Here is a 25,642-nt window from a genome sequence, read left to right as displayed (position 1 = left end):
TTCAAATGTTTCAGCAAAAAAAATAAAAGATGTATAAATAGATCAATAGGCAGAACAAATACGGCCAAATATTTTGAGTCTAAGTCATAGGCATCTTTGTTTGCTTGTTCATTGGACTCTTTCCTCAACTTTTCTCTGTTTCTAAATTTCAAAATAAAAAGTTGAAGAAAAAAAAATCATGATTTTAATGCGTGTGAAATGGATTTACGCTACATGTAAGGTAACTATGACTGTAATCCAAACAAATATGTAAGGGAAACACTCCTCTAGCATTAGGGTTCCTGAGTGTCATTCTTGGAGAAGAGACAGTCCACATGCCCCTAGAGCATGCCCCCCTGTCCTATCCTGCGTGGCCAGTTGCCCTGGTGACTCCCAAGAATATTTAACCTCAGGTTCAGAAATTACAGTCATAAATGTAAGAAGACATTTTTGGAGTTTGTTTGTTTGTTTAAGGATTATGAAATAATTTAAGACAAAGATCCTTATATATGTGTTTTTGTTTTAAAAGTTAAGGAAAGTAGGTCTATTGTAGTTTAACGTCCTGCTGTTTGAAAGATGTCTGTCTCCTTTAATTCATTATCTTATTTAATTCTAACAATTTAGAGTGAGGTTGATATGCTTTTTCATGCAAGAGAAACTTGAAAGAGAGAATTTAAGTGATATGGCAATGTTCACCACCTAGGAAATGATAGACGTGTTCACCATTTTTGAAATCCTGGACCCTCTGGTTCCAAAGCCTCTGACATTTCTAGGGTCTGTGCTATGCAGCGACTGTCCTGCCATCTTTCTCTCCACTGTCACCACCTGCTACTTCCCTCTGTCTTTCTTCTCTTCATGTATTTCTGAGCATTTTCTTGTATTTAAATTTTTTGTGTTAAAATAATGAAACAAAAATCAGTCCTACTATCCTGTTAGCATGATTCATGTATTTCTATTGATTATTTTAATTCCCCTGTCTTTTTTTTTGTAAATTTTATGTACAGATTTGATTTTTTCATAGTTTTAACTAGATTTTCATGATACTTTGTGCATTTGTTTTTGACCGAATTTTGGTGGTGTTAGTGTCATTACCTAGCACCCTGATTTTTTAATATAACCAGGGTTTCACTATATGTCCTTTTCAACTGAAGTATGACATTTCATTAATACATTTCAGTATAGTCATTCATTTCTAGCTGTACATAAGATGAGGACAGATCTCATACATGGACGTGTCTTAAATAAATGGGTTGCTGTATTTTAGAATTATAAAGATTTTTCATTATTGGAAAGTGTAATGGGGACCGTCTACAGACTGTTTAAAACCAAAACCACCATGACACAGTTTTTATAGTGTCTGTAAATTTGTGATGTAATGGTCTTGTGAAGATTTTTACTGAAAAATACCATTAGCCAGTCTTTCTTACTGACAATAAATTATTAATAAAAAAAAAATTTCCCCTCAATCTTTCTCTCTTAACCCAAGATGGGGTCATCCGAATACACTACTATTTCTTGATACCTCAGCAATCATACCTGTCACTTCACCTAAGCATTGCAAGACACAGACACATAGCTACATATGTATGAAATGTTATTTGCATCACCAATAAGTAAGTGTATAATTATTTGCATAGAACCTGTTTTAAGGGAATGAATAATGCTAAAAACATATGGGCATAAGGTTGCATTCAATGACTTTTACAGCTCAATTATCTGGCCTATTCAGTAGAAACCCTCCAAGCCAGGACTTTGAATTCACACAAATGTGGTCAAAGGCATGTGGAATTAGTCTTGCATAGGAAGGCAATGTTGTTAAGAAGGAAGGAGAGGTAGATCTCTAAACACTCTCAAGATTGATAAAATCATGTATTGTTAGTGACAACCCTAGACTGAAAGAGAACACGTGACAGATTTCAGAACTTCTATATCTGAGAAGCAGAAGCCCTGGCCCTGTGTGTGCAGATTTGCTTCGCTTACCCACCGTCCACATGACATTCACATTTGTTACGCTAACAGACATTTCGAATATCTTCTCTGTAGATGTCCTATCAATAAGTGCTGTGGGGCATAAGGGAAGTACCCCACTCTCAGAGAATGTTAGCCATTTTTTAATTAATACAAATTTATTGAGCTTCTATGGTATTCTGCTAAGAGTCCTAGCAAAAACCAGACGTGAATCACAGCATAAATTTTGGCATGTTTCTAATCTCTTCAAGCCTTAGTTTGCTCATTAATCAAGCAGGAATAGAAGCAACACTGATGTCATGCAGTTGTCATGAAGATGATATGACAGAGTTGTATGCAAAGCCTGTCGCAAAGCACCTGGCTGATCCGAAGTCTTCACTCGATATCTCAGAAGGTAGTGAAGAAGAATGTGATGATGCCCATGATGAGGAGGAGGAGGCTGGAACGGTAACAACCTGTAGACTCTCTGCCATGTTCAGTGTTCCTTTTTGTGAGGTCTGCATAGTCCAGTGACGATGATGATTGTTCCGTGAGATACAAGGAAGAAGAGGCTACTGTGGAACCAATTTCAAAACAGTGGCTAAAGCACATGTGGTCAGGAAAGTTTTCCTGGAGGAAGTGACACTGGAGCTAAATTTTCAAGGCTGGGTATAAATTAAGTTAGGTAAATGTATGTCCAGAGAATATGTTTGGGCTAAAAGTGTGTGTCCTCCCAAAACCATATGCTGAAGCCTTAACCCTCAATGTGATGGTATTTAGAGGTGGAGTCTTTGGGAGAGCTTTGATGGGACCCTCATGATGGGATTAGTGCCCTTATAAGTAGAGGCGCAAAAGAGCTTGCTTCCTCTCTCTCCCCCTGCCATGTGAGGGCACAGACAGAAGGTGGTTATCTTTAAACCAGGAAAACAGCCTCCCCGGACACTGGATCTGTGGTACCCTGGTCTTGGACTTCCCGCCTCCAGAATTCTGAGAAATGAATTTCTGCTGTTTCAGCCACTCAGTGTGTGATACCTCAATTTATCACACTTCTCTTTATAATTTTTTGCAGATTTTTACAAATTGAAGGATTGTGGTAACACTGAGCTAAATCTATTGCTGCCATTTTTCCAAAAAGCGTTTGCTCACTTCATGTCTTTGTGTCATATTTTGGTAATTTTCCCAATATTTCACACTTTTTCATTATTATTGTTTTATTTGTTTTGGTGATCTGTGATCAGTGATCTTTGATGTTACTGTTGTAATTGTTTTGGGACACCACAAACCTTGCCCGTATAAGATGGTGAATTAATTGATAAATCTGTGTGTTCTGACTGCTCCATCACTAGCCGTTCCCCTGTCTCTCTCTCCTCAAGCATCCTTACTCTCTGAGACACAAAAACATTGAAATTAGGCCAGTTAATAACCCGAAGTGTTCAAGTGAAAGAAAAAGTCCAACATCTCACACTTTAAATCAAAATGGTTAAGCGTAGTGAGGAAGGCATGTCAAAAGCCGACGGGTCAAAAGCTGGCCTCTTGTACCAAATAGCTGATTTGTGAGTGCAAAGGAAAAGTCCTTGAAGGACATGAAAAGTGCCATTTCAGTGAACATCGGAAGGGTAAGAAAGCAAAACAAACTTATTGCTGAGATGGAGAAAGTTTGAGTGGTCTGGATAGAAGATCAAACCAGCCACAACATTCACTTAAGCGAATGTCTAATCCAGAGCAAGGCTTAACTCTCTTCAATTCTGTGAAGGCTGAGAGAGGCGAGGAAGCTGCAGAAGAAAATGTTTGAAGCTAGCAGAGGTTGGTTCACAAGGTTTAAGGAAAGAAGACATCTTTATAACATAAACGTGCAACGTGAAGCAGTAAGTGCTGATATAGAAGCTGCAGCAAGTTATCCAGAAGATCCTGCTAAAATAATCAATTAAGGTGGCTACACTAAATGGCATATTTTCCATGTAGACAAAACAGCCTTCTATTGGAAGAAGATGCCATCTAGAACTTTCATAATTAGAGAGGAGGAGTCAATGCCTGGCTTCAAAGCTTCAAAGGACAGGCTGACTCTCTTTTTAGGGGTTAATGCAGCTGCTGAATTTAAGTTGAAGCCAATGTTCTTTTACCATTATGAAAATTTTAGGGTCCATAAGAATTACGCTCAATCTACTCTGCTTGTACTCTCTAAATGGAACAACAAAGCCTGGATGACAGCACACTTGTTTACAAGATGGTTTACTGAATATTTTAAGCCCACTGTTGAAACCTACCACTCAGAAAAGAAGTTCCTTTCAGAATATTACTGCTCTTTGACAATGCACCTGGTCACCCAAGAGCTCTGATGGAGGAGTACAATGATAGTAATGTTGTTTTCATGCCTGCTAATACAACATCCATTCTGCAGCCCATGGATCAAGGAGTAATTTCAACTTTCAAATCTTTTTATTTAAGGAACACATTTCATAAGGCTATAGCTGACATAGACAGTGATTCCTCTGATGGATCTGGGCAAAGTAAACTGATAACCTTCCGGAAAGTATTCACCATTCTAGATGCCATTAAGGACATTCATGATTTATGGGAAGAGGTCAACATACCAACATTCACAGGAGTTTGGAAGAAGTTGATTCCAACCCTCATGGATGAGTATGAGGGGTTCAAGACTTCAGTGGAGGAAGTAACTGCATGTGTGGTGGAAGTAGCAAGAGAACTAGAATTAGAAGTGGGACCTGAAGATGTGACTGAATTGCTGCAATCTTAGGATAAAACTTGGAAGGATGAGGAGTTCTTATGGATGAGAAAGTGTGTCTTTGGGATGAATCTACTCCTGGCGAAGACACTAAGAATATTGTTGAAATGACAACAAAGAATTGAGGATGTTATAAAAACGTAGCTGACAAAGCATCAACAAGGTTTGAGAGGATTGACTCCAATTTTGAAAAAAATTCTATCAAACAGCATTACACGATAAGGAGAAATCATTCATGAGAGGAAATCAATTAGTAGGGCAAACTTCATTGTTGTCTTATTTAAAGAAATTGCCACAATGACATCGATCTTCAACAACCACCACCCTGATCTGTCAGCAGCCATGGACATGGAGGCAAGACCCTCCACCAGCAAAAAGATTATGATGCTCTGGAAGCTCAAGTGACAGTTAGCATTTTTTAGCAATAAAGTATTTTTAAATTAAGGTATGTACATTTTTTTTGATATGCTATTGACACTTAATAGACTGTGTGATATAGTATAAATATAACTTTCATATGCACTGACTCAATAAAGTGAGTCAACATTGTGTGATTCACTTTAATGCAGTATTTCCTTTATGGTAGTGGTCTAGAACAAAACTTGCAGTATCTCTGAGGTGTGCTTAGATTCTGTTGTAGCAGCCTGAGCAAACTGAGATAGAAGGTATGCCAGGACAATGGCCCAACTCACTCATGCATATGACTTGAGGTGAAAAATTTAAAAACACTTTTTGAAAGTGACCTAAGAAGCAGTTAAGTGAAAATAAAGTTATACACTTACATAATAGAAACTATGGTTTAGATCTAGAGGATCACCCTCTGCTAAGCTAAACAGCTCAAGCTAGGTTGAAATATGAGATAGTCATGGAAGGACACATGTCAAAAATGAAAATTACAGAATGCTTTTATTCCTTTAACTTTTATTTATTCCCATAATCTCAGACAATTTGTGTGAGGTGTACTGTTGCCACTGCACTATAATGTCATTGAGTTTGATGCATCTTTTTACTGTCTCCTATTTGTTTATTATCATGGACATGTTAGAGATATAGTAGCAGGATACAATGAATATCACCGCAAAACACACAACAAAACTGACCATATAGGCAAAAGTAGTCTCATTGTTCTTAGCTCTGACTGTGAGGGCACAGCCTGTTTTGCAGGCAACAGTGCCACATGGGTGATGGTTATAGGGAGTGACGAGGTAAGGAATTATAGACCGACCAAGGAACTTCTCAAAAAAGCAGCACCCTTTGCTTTGGCAGAAAACAGCTAAAGTGAAAGACAAAGAGGATTGTTACAGTTGAGCGGTCTGGTCCTATAACAGAAACGTTGGCTTTTCAATTTATTTAGTAATCAAAGAGGTCAGTCACCTCTTTGTTTCCAAGATATGAAGGTCTCCTTTGGCTGACAAACTCCTACAAAATCATAATAAAATAAGAAACCTTTCCAGGCTGGAGAAAGGCTAAAAAAGTGAAGTGAGCTGGACATTTTGATAAGTTATAATTTTACTGCAGATGGAGAAGCACATCACCTCCAGATAACTCTCAGCCATGTGCTGTTCTAGGAGTTCTATCAAGAGCTCATGTGAAAATAGCTACATTTCCCAAAGTAAAAATTAAAGCAACTTCTTTGCAAAAAGAGCAAATGTTGAAATAAGGGGTTTACCGCTCAAGTGCCACACCACAAACAACCTTGGTGGATATTGTATAACAGGATTCTCAGGGATAGTAAACATTTGATTCAGTTGCATTTCCACAGTCATGGTGTCTGTATTCTGATGTCCAGTTGGAAGCTGCAATATTTAACATTGCACATCCGTTTTGCTTGCCTAAAAAAAGAAAATTACAAAAGACTACATGCGTGAATGAATTTATTCAGTAAGCAGGTGTGTTGAGATTGATCCTATTTCATTTGTGAACCACCTGGTGTGTTTGAGGGATTTGGCTCACATTCCGTACAAGGTGATTTTATATGCACAGGAATGCTCTTAAGCCCTGTAAGGCTCGCCGTGAGCAGATGAAGATGATTTATATGTTCCTTTGTGATAGTAAGAGGATGGGTCAGAGAACTTCAGAGCTCAATGAATCCTGCAAATTTAAGAGACAGTAGAAGCCTCCACATATGCAGACTAAACCACATGTGACGGGTAATTTTATGTGTCAGTTTGACTGGGCCACTGGACCCAGATAGTTTTGGCCAAATACTTTTCTAGATGTTCCTGTGAAGGTTTTTTTTTTTAGACAAGATTAACATTTAAATATGTAGACTTTGAGTAAAGCAGATTGCCCTTCCTAAGGTTAGTGGGACTCATCTATTCAGTTGAAGCTCTTAACAGAACTAAGATTGACGTCCCCCGAAGAGAAGAGAAAATGGAATCTTTTTAGCAGACAGCCTTTGGAATCCTCAAACTGTGACATCAACTTTTCCCTGGATCTATTTTTTTTTTTTTAACATCTTTATTGGAGTATAATTGCTTTACAATGGTGTGTTAGTTTCTGCTGTATAACAAAGTGAATCAGTTATACATATACATATATCCCCATATCTCCTCCCTCTTGCGTCTCCCTCCCACCCTCCCTATCCCACCCCTCTAGATGATCACAAAGCACCGAGCTGATCTCCCTGTGCTATGTGGCTGCTTCCCACTGGATGTCTATTTTAGCCCCCAGGATCACGTGAGCCAATCCCTTAAAGTAAATCTCTCTCTCCCTTCTTCTCACTCTCTCTCCCTCTCCCTCTCCCTCTGTCTCTCTCTCTCTATAAGCATAAGTAGAAAGACAGATAGATAGATAGGTAGACATCCTACTGTATCCTATTGGTTCTGTTTCTCTGGAGAAGCCTGACTAATACATCACACACCCTATTTGGTTAAAGGAATGGAAAAAGAAGATTTTTGACAAGTGTATTTAGACCAAACCCTCTCCTGTTGGATGTCAGTGGCCAGAGCTACTTTCGTGTTTGTCTTTGACGCACAGGAGAAAATTTCACTGAAGCTGGGTCCTGGTAGGGGTCTTCTTCTGTGCAGTGTCCACAGTTCCATTTGCACAGACAACCTCCTTGCCCACGTCCCCTTCCCCACTGTTCTTGGAGAGGCTTGAGCTTTAAAGAAAACAAACACAGCAAGACGGACAGCTGCAGCTGGAGGTGCTCAGGCATCATTCTGGGAGCCATTTGAAGTAGGTGCTGCATGTTGGAACCCAACTGCCCTGGCCTGAAGTTACCAAGAATTTCTTTTTAAAGCCAATATTTCTGAATTTATCTCAGAGCCTGGTGGATCGGCCCTGAGGATAATACAAAGAACATTGTTTTCAAAACCCCCAGCCTAGCTTCCTATAGTCACATCTACACCTACTGAAAAGGTTCCACACTTGAGTTAAGAGTGCCTGGGGCCATAGCGAATTCCACAAATTCCAGCAAAATTCTACAAGCCTGCATTTCTCCAACCTCTGAGCCTGGGAGACTGTCTTACTTATTTCAAGTGAATAAAAAGGGAAATCTGTATTTAAAAGTGCATTTTTCAAAAAAGTTAGAAAGTTCAGTCTTTACATTCCTTACTAACCTTTATTGAAGGGTATGTTGGTGATATGATTAGAATGATGGCTCTAGAGAGGGCTGGACAATGAGAGCTAAGAAGAATAGAAGGATAAGTATTTGAGCTAGACAGCACCATCTCTGCCACTTCAGAAGGTTGACTGAGTTTCCCCATATGGGCCCATCTAGTCAGCAGCATTATTTGGGGGAGAAAGCATGTGCTTGGGGTCCAATAGCCATGGGTTCAATTCCTTTACTCTCACTCACAGCCATACGATTAATTAAGACAAGGTATTGAAATTGAGCCGGACCCTGTGGGGCTCCTGGGTATAGAAGCCTTTCTGTTCCCCTTTTCTTATGTGTAGGGAATAGATTCCAGCCTCCATGACCTTCCCTGAGTTGCAAAGGGCAGATTCGAACAGTTGCTAATGAGGGAAGGCAGGGGATGGGGGAGGATGCAGAGACAAGGGAGGAGACCACCTGAGGCCAGATGAAAGGAGTGCAGACCCTGCACACACCCTGATTCTTATCAGCAACTCTGCCCTTGAAACATTGCTATAAAACTCCTCACCAAATCCTCCCGGGTTGGGACACACAGTTTTTGAGGCATGAGTCCTCTCTTTCCTCCTTCACCGGGCAAAGCAATAAAGCTATTCTTTTTTTTACTTCACCCAAAACTCTGTCTCCGAGATTCGATTCGGCACCAGTGCACAGAGACTGAGTTTTTGGCATCAGTATCTAGAGCCTTGAGACATAGATTTTTCTTTTATAAAATGGGGGTAATAATTCCTACATTAGAGGGTAGTGTGCTTATGAATTGAATTAGAAAATGTGTGCCTGTGACACTGAATGGTCAAGAAATATTAGAATCTTTCCACTATATTTCCTGGGGGTGTAGGTCTTTAATAATAGACAACTCGATCAATAGTCTAATTTCCTGTTTATCGGGGAAACTTTATTCACACAGTGATCTGGAGAAGGATGTAAGGTAGATTTATCACCATAGATAAGTAGAAACAGAGATATTCTACCTGATGAAAGTAAGCTGATTAGTTACAGAGGTACCAGTTCCCCATGATTCTTCCTCTACAAGGCTCTGTCTTTTACACCATAGGCACTAAAAGCTCTTAGTACGTGCAAAGCACAAGGCAGGTACTCCATAAGATTGGTTATTAATAACTCATCCTTGCACAGAACTCTCCCATTTAAAACATGGGGTTCGGGTCCATGACCCTCAGAACAATCCCTGAAACAGGCGTGATTGCTGTGGATTCTGTTAGTTTCCTACCCAGTAGCTGTGACCCCCCTGCTCTCATTACTTTCTTTTAGTTTCTGAAGCTGTGTGTTTCCTGGTACGCTAAGGTAACAAGATCCCCAGGGGTAAATCTTGATTAGTTTAAACCTGTAGTGACAAAACCATTCCCTTCCTGTGGTCACTTAAGAATTGGGTATATGATGCAATTCTGGTGTCTTAGTATAGTCTATTCAGGTTGCTACAGCAAAATACCCAAGACCAGGTAACATAAACAACAGAAGGTTATTTATCACAATTCTGGTTGTTGGAAGTCCAAGATCAGGTGACAGCATGGTTGGGTTAGGGCCGTCTTCTGGGTCTCAGACTTGATGAGTCCTTACATGGCTGAAGGTATGAAGGAGCTGCATGGGGTCTCTTTTATAAGAGCACTAATCCCATAAAGAAGGGTTCTACCCTCATGACCTAATCACCTCCCCAAAGCCCCATCCTTTGACACTTTCACATTGGGAGTTAGGTTTCAACATATAAATGGGGGGCTGCACAGGTATCCAGACCAAAGTGTCTGGTCAATAGCAAATTAGATAAAATTGCTGGCAACGAAAGAGGAGATGCTGATTCCTAGAACGTTTTGCTGCCCCTGCAGAAAACACACAAGGGACATCCTCTCTTCTTGTCTTCAGGTATTGCTGGGTGAGAATTAGTTTCCAGGAGGTGCTGCAGCCATCTTGTAGCAGTGAGAGAAAAACTTGAGGATAAAAGGCAAAGCATGGAGGATGGCAGAGAAAAAAAGACAGAACTCTGAAAATGCTACTGAGCCACTGAATTCACCAACCCTAGAATCAAGCTATACTGGGGATCCTAGCTATGTAAGGTCACATTTCTTATAACAAAATTCCCATCTTTTTAAGTCACTTCTAGTTGCTGGTTTGGTCAAGAAAACTGTCTATCACATACACCATTCAGCATTCATTCTGAAAACATGAATTAAGCACCAAATGTGTGTCAGATGTGGAGCTAGATGCCAGGAAGTATGAAAATAGCATGTAATCCATATCCTAAAAGAATGCCGTGGGGTTTTGCGTGTGTTTTACTGTGTGACTGCTGTGTGCCAGGAGCAGTGCCCTAAACTTGACTGGCCTCCATATCTGTAACCATTACCACCCACAATTAGCCCCTCACACTGTTGGTTGAACCATCTTTTCAACGATTTAGGTTCCATCATGTCCACCTGATGTAAAAATTTTCTCCCCAAATTTATCCAGCATCAGAATCACATGGAGGACTTGTTAAAACACACACTAGTGACCCCACCTCCCAAATCACTGATTCAGTAGGTCTGAGGGGGGGCCTGAGAATTTGCATCTCTAATAAGTTCCCAGGTCATCCTGATGCTACTGGTCTAGGGACAACATTTCAATGACTACTAATCAATAGGATCAAGTCCATATCATTTAGCAAAACATACTTGTCCCTGACCCATGGGTCAAGCTTCTGTGTGTTTTCATATATTTATCACTCTGGCTAGAATAGGTTTTTCCACCTTACACAAAAACTGATTTTTTCCCTAGCCTTTTATAAAGTCCCAGATAAAGCGTATTTTATTTAGTGTAGGTTTCTCATTCTCTTTAATCATATATACATATTTGTGGTTAATTAATAGACCCTTCTGTATGTTCTCTTGTTAATTTTTTTACAGTTTCCATATCACATTGCTATGATATTTTGCTTTTTGGCTTCATCACTTGTGAGTAAGCTGGATAAGAAACCCAGCTTATTCATTGCATTAAAATCAGGCATTTATTTAGGATATGAATCATGCAATCTATTTTTGAACCTCCATATCTAGACGCAATATATGACACATAGTCTGGCTTAATGTTTGTGAAATGTATGGTAAATTGTGTAAGTGACCAACAAGAGGGCCTTCATTTTAAATTCTGTTTGAAGATATAAGTGAATTGTTGAAATATAGTTTAGAGATATATTTTTAATAATAATAGACCACAAAATTGTTGACTCTAGGGTAAATCTAATAACTGATCAAGAAATGAAAGGAATTAGTCTCTCCAAGCAGTATCAAAAACATTGAATTTAACATAAAAATCTTTCTTTTACTTAACTCACAATATCTTATTTAACAGAGATTTTCATTGTAAAGGTCACCCAAAAGAATTTCAAATAAGCTGTTTTACTTTATTCTCCCAGAACTGTTCAATAAGAATGTAGAATTTGTTAAAACAAGGTAACATTTTTATTCACAGTTCTTTTTTTTTTCCCAAGGAATTAACAGTCTCCAAAAGTCAATGAGTTCCATGAACTTTATTAACACAAGTTGTGCTAGATTGACAAATAAATGCACATATTTGTCTATTTTGTTATAATTCAATCTAATCAAATCTGTTATAATTTAATTACAGTTGACCCTTGGACAACAAGGGATTGAACTGGGTAAATTCACTTCCTCAAGGATTTTTTTCAATAAGTACATAATACAGTACTACACGATCCAGGATTGGTTGAATCCCCGGATGCAGAACCACGGATACGAAGGGCCAACTGTGAAGAAAGACAAGCTCACACTGGGAGAATATATTTGCAAATCACCTATCTGACAAAGTTCTTGTATTCATAATACATTAAATTATCTTTAAAGTTGACAATAAGGAAAGAAATAAACCAACAGTAAAATGGGGGAAACAGTACTAACTTCATCAAAGAGGATATAAGATTAAAAATAAACATGGGAAGGATGTTTAACATTATTAACCATTAGGGAAATAGGCATTAAAATATAATCAGATACTACTATCCACCTATTAAAATGGCTAAAATAAAAAAAGAAAAAAAAGAAAAAAAAAACCTGACAATACCAACTACTGGTGGAGATTTCAAGCAACTTTTAACTCCCATAACTGCTGATGGGAATTTAAAGGTATTCTGGACTAATTTTTCAATTTTGTAAAATGGTAAACTTTCACCATATGACAGAACAATTCCTCTCCCAGGAGAAATGAATACTTATGTTCACTCAGAAATACCTATACATAAATTATGAAGAAATCCATATGATTTCATATATAGGATATTCTGTAAGTAGCAAAATTATAGAAATGGATAACATGCCATTGGTTCCCAAACTTATGACTGGGAAAAGCTTAACTACAAAGGGTCAGCATGAGATTTTTGGAGTATTTGAACTATTATACATTCTGTTTGTGGTTATGTTTCCAGGATTCTGTGTAGGTTGTAATACTCATAGAATTGCACTAAAACAAACAAATCATATATGAAATTATTCATGAATATGTACACATATATGCATTTTGTATAGTTAGTAAATAATACTTCAATAAAATTGTTCAATAAACCTCTTTTAGGCTATAAGAGAGCAACTAGAAATACAAATGCCAGGACCAGGGCTCCTGAAAAAAAGGAACCAAAGAGTGTTACGTCAGACAAAGCAAAACTGGCAAAAACCAAGGAAAAAGAGACAATCTTAAATGCAGCCCTAGGGGGGGAAACAAATGCAAATCTTTGAATTAACAAAAATAAGATGGACAGATGAATTTTTACAGGAAGGATGAAAGACCAAAGAAATAAAAGGTTTAAAATGATGGAAAAAATGTAACTATCAATCTAAAATTTTCTACCCAGTAAAACTCACTCTTAAAAATTCAGATGAGGGAGTTCCCTGGTGGCCTAGTGGTTAGGACTCCAGGTTTTCACTGCTGTGGTCCAGGTTCAATCCCTGGTTGGGGAAGTGAGATCTCGCAAGCCACGCAGCGTGGCCAAAAAACAAACAAAACAAAAAATCAAGATGAAACAGAAACATTTTGGATAAACACAAACTGAAAAATAATATGTATCACAACCAGAATCTTAGAACAATAAATATTAGAGAGAAGTCTTCAGGCAGGAGGACAGTGTCTTGAAGAGAATACTTAAGAAGTAAAGAGCAATAGAATGGGAAAGTAATTAGGTAACTAGTGATATCTTTAGAAGTTTAAAATATGTGAAACTAAAATACATGGCAAGATTAACATGAAAATGTAATGGGATTAGGGAATTCTAATGTCCTAGTAAATATTATTAGAATGAAGGAGAAAAACTAATTTGCATTACATTGTAGTAAGGTAATGATGCATACTTCCATCAGTTAAGTAACACTTAGATGAACAGGAATGACCGACCTGGGGTCTGTTCCTGCTAGTGAAATCACTGGAACATACAATGTTTGAAATCATGTTCTCAATAGCATGTATTATTTTTTTATATATACTAATATAGTCAAGTATAGAAAGTGTTTGCTTTGCATGGGATAAATATAACTTCTGAAGTCATGGAGAACAATTTTAAGTGTTGATGGGTGGGAAGGGAGGTGGCCAAGATGGCAGAGAAGGGAGACCCTGAACTCACCCCCTCCCATGGACACACTAAATTACAACTACTCACAGAGAAATTATCTATGAGAACGACCTGAAAACTAGCAGAAAAGAATTTCCACAACTGAAAACATAAAGAAGGAACCACAATGAGAAGGGTAGGAGGGGCAGAGATGGGGTATAGTCAGTCAGAACCAACATGCAAGGTCAGTGACCCACAATCAAGAAGAATGTCAGCGTCATAGAGGTCCTCCCCAAGGACTGAGGGGTCTGAGCATCAGGTCAGGCTCCCTAGCCTGGGGGTCCTGTACCTAGAAGACAAACCCTCAAAACTTCTGGCTTTGAAAACCAGTGGGGCTTATGTTCAGGAAAGCCGAAAAGATATAGGAAACAGAGACTCGTAGTGTAAAGGGTGTGCAAAAAAATCTTACATGCTCTGAGTCCCAGCACAGAAGCAATAGTTTGGAAAGAACTTGGGTCAGACCCACTTGCTGATCTTGGAGAACCTCCTGGAGAGACAGGAGGCAACTGGGACCCCCCGTCCCCCCCAAGGATGGAGACACCAGTGACAGCCATGTCTGGGAGCTTGTCCTACTGCAATCGCTTGGGTGTGGGCAAGTGCCATTTTAGAGCCTTCCCTCTTTTTTCTTGTAAAATTCTGGCTGCAGTTTAATCATACAAACTAGTGAAGTAAGTTCATATGTCTAATTAAAATAACTTGTTCATTTAATGCCAGTTCACCTTTTAGCTCTCATTGCTACAACTGTCTATGATCCTGATAGCTCTATCAGTATTAGTAAACTTTACCCCTGCGTGTTTGTGCTGCTCAGCTGTCACTGTCACACACTGCTTTTTCCTGAGTCATCCCCCTGTGTCCATGTGCAGCATCTTCATGAGTCGATGACACCTGTTTGAAGCACAAGCCATGCCTCTTACATTTTCAAATACCCTGTTATGCCTGGCTCAGTGTTTTACGAATAAAATATTCTGTATTAATATTTGCTGAAAGATTCTAAAATGATAACTTATTATCGGGTTTTAAAAGCCATGATATCATTTGGAATTTCATTAGAAAAATTAAGTGGGTTCATTTCAGGAATGGAGTTGGATAAGATGTACTCTCTTGGGTTCTGTACAGTTCCACGAATTTTCACTTTTAATGTCCTAGGGTCAAAACTTTTGGCAAGTTTCTGAGCCTATGCTTTTCTATTCTCTGGTTTCCTCATTTAACATTTGTTCAGATTAATGCTCAAATGGCTTTTAAAATATTCTAATTATGCATATGCCATGACCTTCCACAATTCCTGCCTTACCCTTTGTGTGGGGGAAGGGAAGATGTGTATAGTAAGGATCTAGCCTAAAGCACATTTTAACCCATGGTAGGAAGAGGGAATTGGCAATTAACATACATTCTAATTCTTTCACTAAATTCTCTAAATTTAGCGAAGGAAGAATTAAAGCAAATTTCAGTGACATATGGGAGAGTGAGAGAATTCACTAACCCACAGTTTGTCAACACAGAGCGAACTCTTGAGTCTCCAAGATTTGTTTCTTTCCTTCTCCTGCCTGGTCTGCCTTCTCCCCGATGTATTCTTGGCAAATTCCTTCGAATCCGTTCAGATCTACCTGAAATAGCACTGCTTCTCCAGATTCTACATAGATTCTCTACAACTTGCACCCAGCAGAATTAATTGCTCTCTCACTTGTGCTTTTTGGCCCCTTGAGTATATTTCTAATATAGCACCCAACACATTGCGATATTTTCATGTACTAGCTCACTGTTATTTCCACAATCCAGTGAACTATCCCTAAAGACAGGAACCCTGGCTCAGTGTAGTGTCCTTGGCACCCACACCATCCCTAGATCATCATGTGTGTCAGCAAATGCTTGTTGAATAGGCATTTTACTCCTTTGAGGAAATTCTTATATACTCACTTCTACTTCCTTCTCAGGCATTCTTTGACACCATAAGGTGTTTTTAGGAAGAGGGAAGCTTGGCTTTTAAGTACTTTAACACAGTTTATGATATACTACTCCTTGGATATCCACAGTAATAGCTACGCTTGCTGATCCAGATGATTTAAGGGAGTAGAGAATAAGAGAGTACAGATCAAACCAAATTCACATCTGTTCTTCATCCACAAGACACTTTATCCAAACCTGATCAGCTCCCAAACTATTTTTGCCTACATTCAAAAAAGCCACGTACACGTATTTGAAAGTTTTTCCAGATAATCACTGATGCATAGGATTCTGTCATTATTTTAAAATGTGGTACCGGTGGATGTAAATTTCATAAGTAAATTTATAATTTTCTTTTTACGTGTCACTGAGGACAAGGTTGTTCACCTTGTCACCTTTGTAAAATGACAAAAGCAGAGAGTGTTACTTCTATGATTAAGCATTTAAAAATCAAGAGATCCTTAGGTGAAAGTCAATAATCCTTTTTTACAACATTAAAAAGGAAGTGAGGTGTATTAGAAACAATAATTGTAGGATTGGAAATCAGGAATGTGGATCCTTGACCTAATTCTTCTGTAACTCTGAGATCTTGGTCAACTCTTTTGACCTCTGTGGATTTCAGCTTTTCCATCTACATTACTGGCTTTCTGCTGTACACATATGGTACATATTTGGTGAGCATTCTTTCTTCACCAGGCAGTTTGGACCTGTGCCACAGTGGATACCGATATGAATCCACCAGAGACCTTGCTCTCCAGATGCAACATGTCAGATGAAGCCTACATGTAAGTTACTACATAGCTACTATGAATGTTAGTAAGTGCTACAGACCAGTGCAGATGACATGCTGGAGGGTTTCAGGGAAGGGAAGACTTTCTCCTTCTAGGGACAGAGGAAGAGGACAAGTTCTATAGATGAACTTTTTGAGAAATTAGAATGTTACACTAGATAATCTCAAAAGTTCATTCCGACTCACAGATCCAATTCTGTGGACTCCTGGAAAATCTCAAATCAAGATTGCCCAGTGGGCATGTCTAAGCTGAGATAGTTGGTCTTTGAATAATGACATCCATTTCTTCAATTTTCAACCCTTCCCATTTTTGGAAAGCACTTTTTCTGTCAACAACAGGGACCATCATCGCAAAAGCATTGGCACTTGTTTACAATTCTTGAACATAGGAATAAATAAGTACTGTCTTTGTTTTCTCAGGTGATAAAATGGAACAAGCCCAGTTGAAGAAACATACTGTATTTGTGGATACAACTGTGTCACTGAGTTCATGTAGGTGGAATAGGCAACTTACTTGCAAAAGAATATGGGGAATGCCTTTATGTAATTTTATCGTTCAGGGAATCTTTACACTTAGGTCATTTTAGGGGAGTTTATTAACATACTTCCTCTGTCTCTTCTCATAAAACTGTAAGCTCTAATTTCACACATGTCTAATGAAAATATCTTCAGCATTAGCATAGAGGAAAAAAATCACTACAGGGAATCTGGTTTTAGATGTAAACTTGTAGATCATACTTAGTGGATTGTAGACACTCAATGTAAGTTAAAAAGTGGGATATTGGAAAAAGTAGACCACAAGTTTCACTGTGAACTAACAAGGTTGCCAGAATGTCAGAGGATCTAGCATAGGTGCAGACAGGTACAATTGCTGTCCACTGCCTAGAAATACTGCACGGCAAGTAGCTATAAGATCTGGTTAAGTCACATACAGAAAATTAAAAAGATATTAAAGACTAACTGATGATTAATAATACAACATAACAATGCCTTTGGTATTCAGTTATGATTCTTTAAATTATTTGTTAACTGTTATACCTAATGAAGACTTTTGTAAGAACCCATAAATGAACACTAATTTGTTTGCTTGAAGGGGTTAAATCAGCTTAAGCTAGAAATTGAAAAGCAGTATTTCACCCTGAGTGCTGTTCATTCTAGCCACATGTACAATTTTTTTTTTTAATGTAGTCCCCCATTTAAAAAAAAAGTGATTTTTCACTCTACTGGTGCCTCACCATCACCACCATCATCCTATTCTTCAAGGCCAACCTCTTGAAGGAAATTTGATGTCTGGTGTTTTGACCACTTCACATCCTGTCAACTCCTGATCCTGTTCCAGGCTGCTTTGCCCTGCACTTGAGTGTAACTGTGGAGAGGTTACCAATGCCCTTCTGCTCCTAACTCAATGACCTTTTGCAAGCCCTCCATCTCTTTAACCTCTGTGCACTTCTGTCCTCATTGATTCAGTTCCTCCTCAGGAAGTGCTCTCTTTCTTCCCTTTGTTTGACATAATGTCTCCTGGTTTCCTTCCTGAAGAGACTCACTCTCTTAACTCTTTCCTCCATTCACAAATGTCTGTTGTGTACTTCGTTCTCTTCTATTTGTCTTAATTCCATTCTTATCCCTAACTCAGCAACCACATTATTTCTCCCCTGAACTGCTGTAGAAACTTGCATGTAGGTAAAAATGAAGAAACCTAGAAGAACAACAAACTTGAGCAAAAATTAAGGAAGTGTGCCTTCCAAGTGTGATGAGGAAAGCTAGCTGGTTTTCATCCTCTCTTCCAAACACATAATGGGTAACAGAGAAAATCTGATAATATCCATAGCTAAGTCCAGTGGCTCAAATTCAGGACAAGGCTGATGCAGATCTGCAATCTGTAAAGCAGGGAGAGGTGCTTTTGGAGCCTCAGACTCATTCTGTTTAAGACTGAAATGAGAACCATAGTCTCTAGAGTTCCTCTCTAATTCTAAAATAATATCACATTTTCAAAAAAAAAAAAAAAAAAAGTAGAGGGAGAAAATGTTGAAAGAAGCCAGAAGGAAATAATACCATTTTAAATGAAAAAAATAACTGTTTTTGGTAACAATAGTAACAATGTATTGGGTGGTTTTATAAGAGAAATAATTGTGTAAGAGAAATAGAAACATATGACAGCAATATTACAAGGTATGGGAGGGAGTAATTAGCAATTCTCTGTTATAAAATATAAAAACATGAAGCAGTATAGTGTTTTTTGAAGATAGATTCAAATTGTTAAAAAGTTAAATTTCAAACTCTAGAACAACCACTAAAATGCTTTTAAAAGAAGTACAATTGCTATGCTAAGGGATGAAGATAAAATCGAATCATATGAAATGCTCAGTTAAAACCAGAGGAGGCAGAAAAAGAGAGGTGTGGAAGAAAAAACCAAAGAACAAATGGAAAACATTTGCAAACATGGTAGCTATTAACTCAAATATACTAATAATCACTTTAAATATGAATTGTCTAAGTACACTAATTAAAAGACAAATTTTTCAGAGTGGACAAAACAACAGGAACCAACTACATGTTGTCCCTAAGAAATCTACTATAAATGTAAAGACTCAAATAGGTTAAACTAAAGGGAAGGAAAAAAAAATATACATGCTAACTGACCCAAAGGAAGTAGAAATAGTTATATTAACCTTAGGCAAAACAGGCTTCAGAATAGGAAAATTTATCAGGGATAATCAGTGGCATTATGTAATGATAAAGAGGACAAATTTCCAACAGGACATAATACTAAAAATGTAAGCACCTAACAACAGAGAAAAAAAATGTAAAACAGAAAAAGTAGTAGAACATCAAGGACAAATAGAGAAAGCCACTATTGTAGTTGTAGACTTCAACATTTCTCTGTATTAGTAATTGATCTATGAATCATGCAGAAAATAAAGATATGGTTGGCCTGAACAACAAAACTGATCAACTCAATCTAATTGATATTTATGGAATACAGCCTCCATTAGTGCAGAATGCACAATCTTTTCAAGTTTACACAAAACATTCACCAAGATAAGCCAAAGTTTGGTCCATACAACATACCTTAAATTTAAAAAAAAGAGAAATCATACAAAATATGTTCTAAGATCCACATGAAATTAAATTAGAAATCAATGACAGAAAGATAGCTGAAATAGCCCCAAATATTTGTAGATTAAACAATATATCTCTAAATAATACATGAGTGAAAGAAGTTTCAAAATAAATTTTTAAATGTTTTAAAATAAAAAAATATAAAAAAATTTGAGATGCAGCAAAACAGTGCATTGAGGGAAATTTATAGCATCTTGGAAAGAAAAAAGAAAAAAGAGATCCATAAAGTTTCACTAGTCAACTATAGTAGAAGTTATTTAAAGAAGTATTGATACTAATTCTCCATAATCTTTTCCTGAAACTAGAAATAGATGTACCAATTTTTAGCTCATTATCATTACCTTAATAACAAACCAAGCTATATACATTACAGGAAAGGAAAACTACTGACCAAATATCTCATGAACATAACTAATTGAATCTAACAATATATACAGATAATTCTACATCACAACCAATTTGGACTTTTTCCAGATATGCAAGGTTTACTCAATATTTGAAAATCAATGAATGTAATCCAATACATCAACGAGCTAAAGAAGAAACATCATAGGATCATATCAATTGATCCAAAGAAAAGCATTTGCCAAAACACAACATCCATTCATGATCTCATCAAACTAAAAATAAAGGGTAATATCCTAAACTTAACAAGGAACATCTATAAAAAAACTGTAGTCAACATCATGTTTACTGGTGAGAAACTGGACTATCTCTTCCTAATTTTGGGAATAAGGCAAGAATGTTCTTTCTCACCACATAGATGCAACATCTCACCAGAAGTCCTATCTAGTGCAATAAGGCAAGAAAGAGAAAGTAAGGAATTACAAAAAAAACCCAAAATGGTGGGATATACAAATGGACATAGTAGCCCCAATGGTCAAAGCTAAAACAAATTGAGCAACCATGTAAATAGTTTGTATTATAATCCAGAGTATAAAATAAATATCCATGAGTTAATACTAACATAAATAAATCATTAAATAAGTAAAAAAAAAAAAAATGGGAAAAAAGGGACAAATGTCCTGTGTAGAAGAACCACAGCTAATTTATATAGCTACTTCACCATCAAGGAGTAGGAACCCCTATTCCTTACATGTGGACTGTGCATAGTGACTTCATTCCAAAGAGTGCAGTATGGAAAGCGGGGGGGGGGGGGAGAAAAGAGTAACTATACAGTGGAGGAAGCTGATAAACCTCACTCAGCCATGTCATCAATGTTAACAGTGAAAACCGTGTTGATAGAGTGTACCTGTGATATTCCATGATAAAAAAGGTACTTTATCTATGTGGTCTTCCTCCCCAAACCCCATTATTCGAGTCTAACTGTGAGAAAAACATCAGACAAATTCCAAGAAGGACATTCTACAGAATATCGGACAAGTGTTCCCCAAAGCTATCAAGATCATCCAAAACAAGGGAGGTGTGAGAAACTGAATAACCAAGGAGAGCTTAAGTAGACATGACAACTAAATGTAATGTGGTGTCCTGGGTGAGCTCCTGGGATAGAAGAAGTACAATGATGAAAGCACAAGAAGTCTGGTAAAATATGGACTTTAGTTAATAATAATGTATCAATATTGGGGCATTCATTGTGTCAAATGTACCATACAGATGCAGGGTGTTAACACCAGGGGGTATTAACTGGTGCTGGGTTTGTGGGGCCCCTATATGCTTTTTGCAAATTTTCTATAAATCTAATGTCTTGGCCCTTCAGAGCACTTGGGAAAAAGTGGTCATTAATAAATGATGTTGTATCAATTGTATTTCCTTATGTTTAACAACAATGACAGCAAAAATCATCTTGGCCTTTACTTCACACTATACACAAAAATATATTCCAGTGGGATGGAAAATCTAAACTTAAAAATTAAAATAGTATAGTTTTTTTAAAGGATATTATAAAAGACTATCTTCTTGACTATATGATGGGCAAAGATTTTCTTACACAGAATGCAAAAGCACTAATCATTAAAAAGTTTTCATTTTGACTACATTAAGAAATTTTGTTTATCAAACTTCACCATAAAGAGCATGAAAGAACACATCACAGAGTGGGAGAAGATATTTGCTCTCCACATATAGACAAATGACTTACATCTAGAATATGTAAGCAGCTCCTACAATCAATAAGAAAAATTCGGACAATCCAATAGAAAAATGGGCAAAAGGCTAGAACAGGCATTTCATAAAATAGAACATCAAAATGGACAATAAGGAGATAAAAAAGTATTCAACCTCTTTAGTCAACAGGGAAATGCACATTGAAACCACCATGAGATACAACAAACACACAACAAAATGGCTAATATTAGAGACAATAATTATCAGAGACTGACAATACCAAGTGTTGGCAAAGAATGTGGACCAACTAGCAGTTTCACACCTTGTTGCTGGGAGTGTAAATTGGTGCAAAGTCTTTGGAACTCTGAAAATATTTAGTACAACTGAACATACACAAATGCAATGATCCAGCATTTTTACCTCTGGGTTACCTACCCGACAGAATTGGCATTTTGTGTGTGTGTGCAGAGTATTGCTCATAAGAGCCCCAATTGGAAACAACTTAAATGTCCAGAGCAATAGAAGAAATGAATTGTCCTATATCTGTAAGCTTTAGGGATGACATACAGTTACATATGACATGATTTAATCTCACAAACTACATTGAAAAATAAAAGCCAGACACACAAAAAAATACATACTGTAAATTTCATTTACATAAACTTTAAAAACAGGCAAAACTAATTTACAGTGTTAGAAGTCAGAATGGTGGCTGTCTTTGGGGAGGACTAATCAGTGGTTACCAGGAGGGGGCTCATGGGGATTCTGGGGTGCTGGTAACACCCTAGTTCCTTATCTGGTGATGAGAGCAATCATATCGGAGTCGATCCTGAAGTTTTATTGAGCAAGACGCTTCTGATGTGTGCAGTTTTCTTCATGTATTAAACTCCATTTAAAATTTCATTTAAAATAACATTAAGAAAAAACCTCCCAATGTTTCTCATCACACATGAAATTAATATTCACACTCAAGACGACAGCTTCACAAGCCCTGATTCCTCTGCTCGCCATTTGCCTGCCTTATGTTTGCCAGTTCATTTCTGAACATCCTAAGAAGCCTCCTTTCCCCTTCCATCCCCATCCCTTGACTCTCAAAACCCTCATCCTGATTCATTTGTCAGTACAGTACTTAGCACTGGAGGAAAATACATTACATCCTCGTTTATTCATGGTCCCTCTTCCTCTGCCTGATGCAGGTTACAGGAGAACAGTGGCTACACCCATCCTTTCCTTGCCCCAGGGAAGTGCTGGAAGCAATTCATTGAAAGGACTAAATGGATGAAAACGATAGGAACACAGAGGAGAGAAAATCCATTCCAACCGGAGCTGATGGAGTCAAACTCCCACGTGGAGAGACAAGTGAGCCAGGCCTTCAGGGATAAGTGAGATTTCATCGGTTGGGAAGTCCAAGAAGGAGCACACCGGGTGAGAGTTCCATGTGGACAGGACAGTGCCTGTGTGGGGCTGGTGTCTGCATAGCCACGTGCTAAGGAGGGCTGAGCATGGGGGTCTGAGCCGGCACATCCGTGCTCAGAGAGGAAACGTTAACAGACGTCCTCAAAGGACACAGTAATGACGGAGTCATTACACATCTTATAGGGAATTTTTCAAAATGGGATTCCAAAATTCTGACTTTAAAATGCTCAGGAAGGAAAATCTAAAGTCTCTACTGGAAACCCAAGAACACTTGAACGAGACTGTGGAAATCCTCCTCATTTCACCCATTTATGATAAAGTGGGGAAGAGGGCTCACTGCCACCACAAGCTCCTCTCCAGCCCGAGGGACCCAGGGAGCTTATTTCATTTTCTGTACCTGTAAGCACGCTGCCACTTCTATAGCGTCTTGATGTTTATCAGAAGATAGCTGTAAGGCATTTATAAATAAGCCTGACTCTAAAAAAGTTACATAGTTTAGAAAGTAGTCTATTTTTTTCTTATATTAGAAAGGAATGCTGGTGCTATTTAATGGTTGGGTGCCCTAGCAAAGCAAAGTCGTGAAAATATTACCAATTATCCTCACTTCAGGGGGCATGAGGAAGTCTGAAGACTTAAAGTCCATGACTCCAGTATGCCATGTGTGGGTAACATATTAAAAGCTATTTTTAAGTGAAAGACAAAAGGTAAACCAATATATCTGGAGTCTTATAATCCTAGGTAAATGGCAATTATGACTATAAGCAATCAGAAATTTGAAACAAACCTTTTTACTTTCAGCACATAAAAATTCTATATGCATTACTTACTTTGATAATATAATCCTAATTTCTCTTTTATTAATAAAAATAATTCATAATTCTGATAAATTAACACCATATAATAGATCATGATTTCTTCTGAAGGCTGTTAAGAAAAATACAGATATGGTTTTACTGATTTTATTCCACAGTTCTGTGTGTATTACCGTAAATATTGCAGGAAGCTGGCCATTTAAGCATAACTCTACATTTTTTTTTGTTTATCATCTCTTTGCCAGACTGTATTACAGCATACTATTTAGTTACTGTCACAAAACTTCCCGAAAAAAAAAACAAAACTCTTACCATGCAAGCTACAGAAGGACAGGTTATGGAATGTATTACTTTTGGTGGCTTCTCAGGCTCCAGTTTGATCATCAGAATTCATAAATAGAAGCCAGAAGTTAGGTAGTCATGAAAAATTAAGTAGAGGTCTCTGCTAACTTCTGTTTGCTATATTCTTAGTCAGATAATTGTAAAATAAAATAAAATGATAGTTTTTCCCTCAAGTTGAGTAAAGGTTATAAACTTGACCAAGGAACAAGGAACTGGTCTCCTAAGGTTTTATACAAAGGAAGCAATGGTCCATAAGCATCATTTATTTACTTAATCTGATACATCTGCACTCTGCAAACACCAATGGGTATGAAATATAAATGTATATATACACACATACACATATGCACGACTGCATGTCACTTAGAACAATGAAGTGTCCACTCATAAGCCCAAGTGTTGTAATTAATTTCCTTTAGGGCATGCCTAGGAATGGTTATGTGAGGAAAGTAGGCTGAGGGCTCCCATGGCCTCTCGCAGTGGGACTGAGGCCAAGTCCAGAGCATAGAGGGGAGCTGAGCGGTTAAAGGGAAGCCCTGTGCTGGCTCCACCCAAGACAGAGGGTGTGTCTGCCCAGATCATTGTCCACAGATTGGACAAATGCTAGGCACAGAGTCTTACACAGGAAATGCCCCAGGAGGACCTGTGGAGCTGACTTGTGGGAAAAGATTGTGTGGAAGAAATTCAAGGAGAGAAGACCATGGAGCTGGAAGAGAGGCAGAAAAAAAATAGAAAAATAATTGTAAAATTAGAAAATGTTCCCACTTTTTATTTGAAGAAAACATGGCTTACCATGTGCCAGGCCAGTGCTAAGTGCTGCATATAGAGAAATGTTGGTAGAAAAATAAAACAAGGACCTGTGGCATTTAGGACACAGCAAGTGTAAGACTTTGTTCGAGGAGACGTCCACCAAGTCACTTGCTAAAGCTGTGTAAAACAAGAAACTGGTTTCTTCATTTATAGTACAACATAGCTCACAGACATTGTCACTGTTTTAGCAGTAACTTTGCTCACCAGCTACTGGATTTCCTAGGATACATCTCATTTTTTTAAAAAATGTATTTTTGTAAAAATTAACTCATCAATTTCAGTCACCAAAGGAATTTGCCACTTTTACTGACAAAGGGAAGCATGCCTTTAAGCTAAGTGATTTATGTGCACGCTCTAAACTGATTCTTGAAACAATCCTTTTCTAGACTCAGAGCCAGTTACCTTGCCTCCCAGAGTATTAGTTAGTGGGACAGCTAGATGAACTGAGAAGTCCCAAATATGCAGCATGTGCCGCCTTACAGAA

This window comes from Balaenoptera physalus (genome assembly GCF_965194825.1).
Source record: "Balaenoptera physalus genome assembly, chromosome: 15".
Taxonomy (NCBI): domain Eukaryota; kingdom Metazoa; phylum Chordata; class Mammalia; order Artiodactyla; family Balaenopteridae; genus Balaenoptera; species Balaenoptera physalus.
This window is presented reverse-complemented; position numbering follows the sequence as displayed.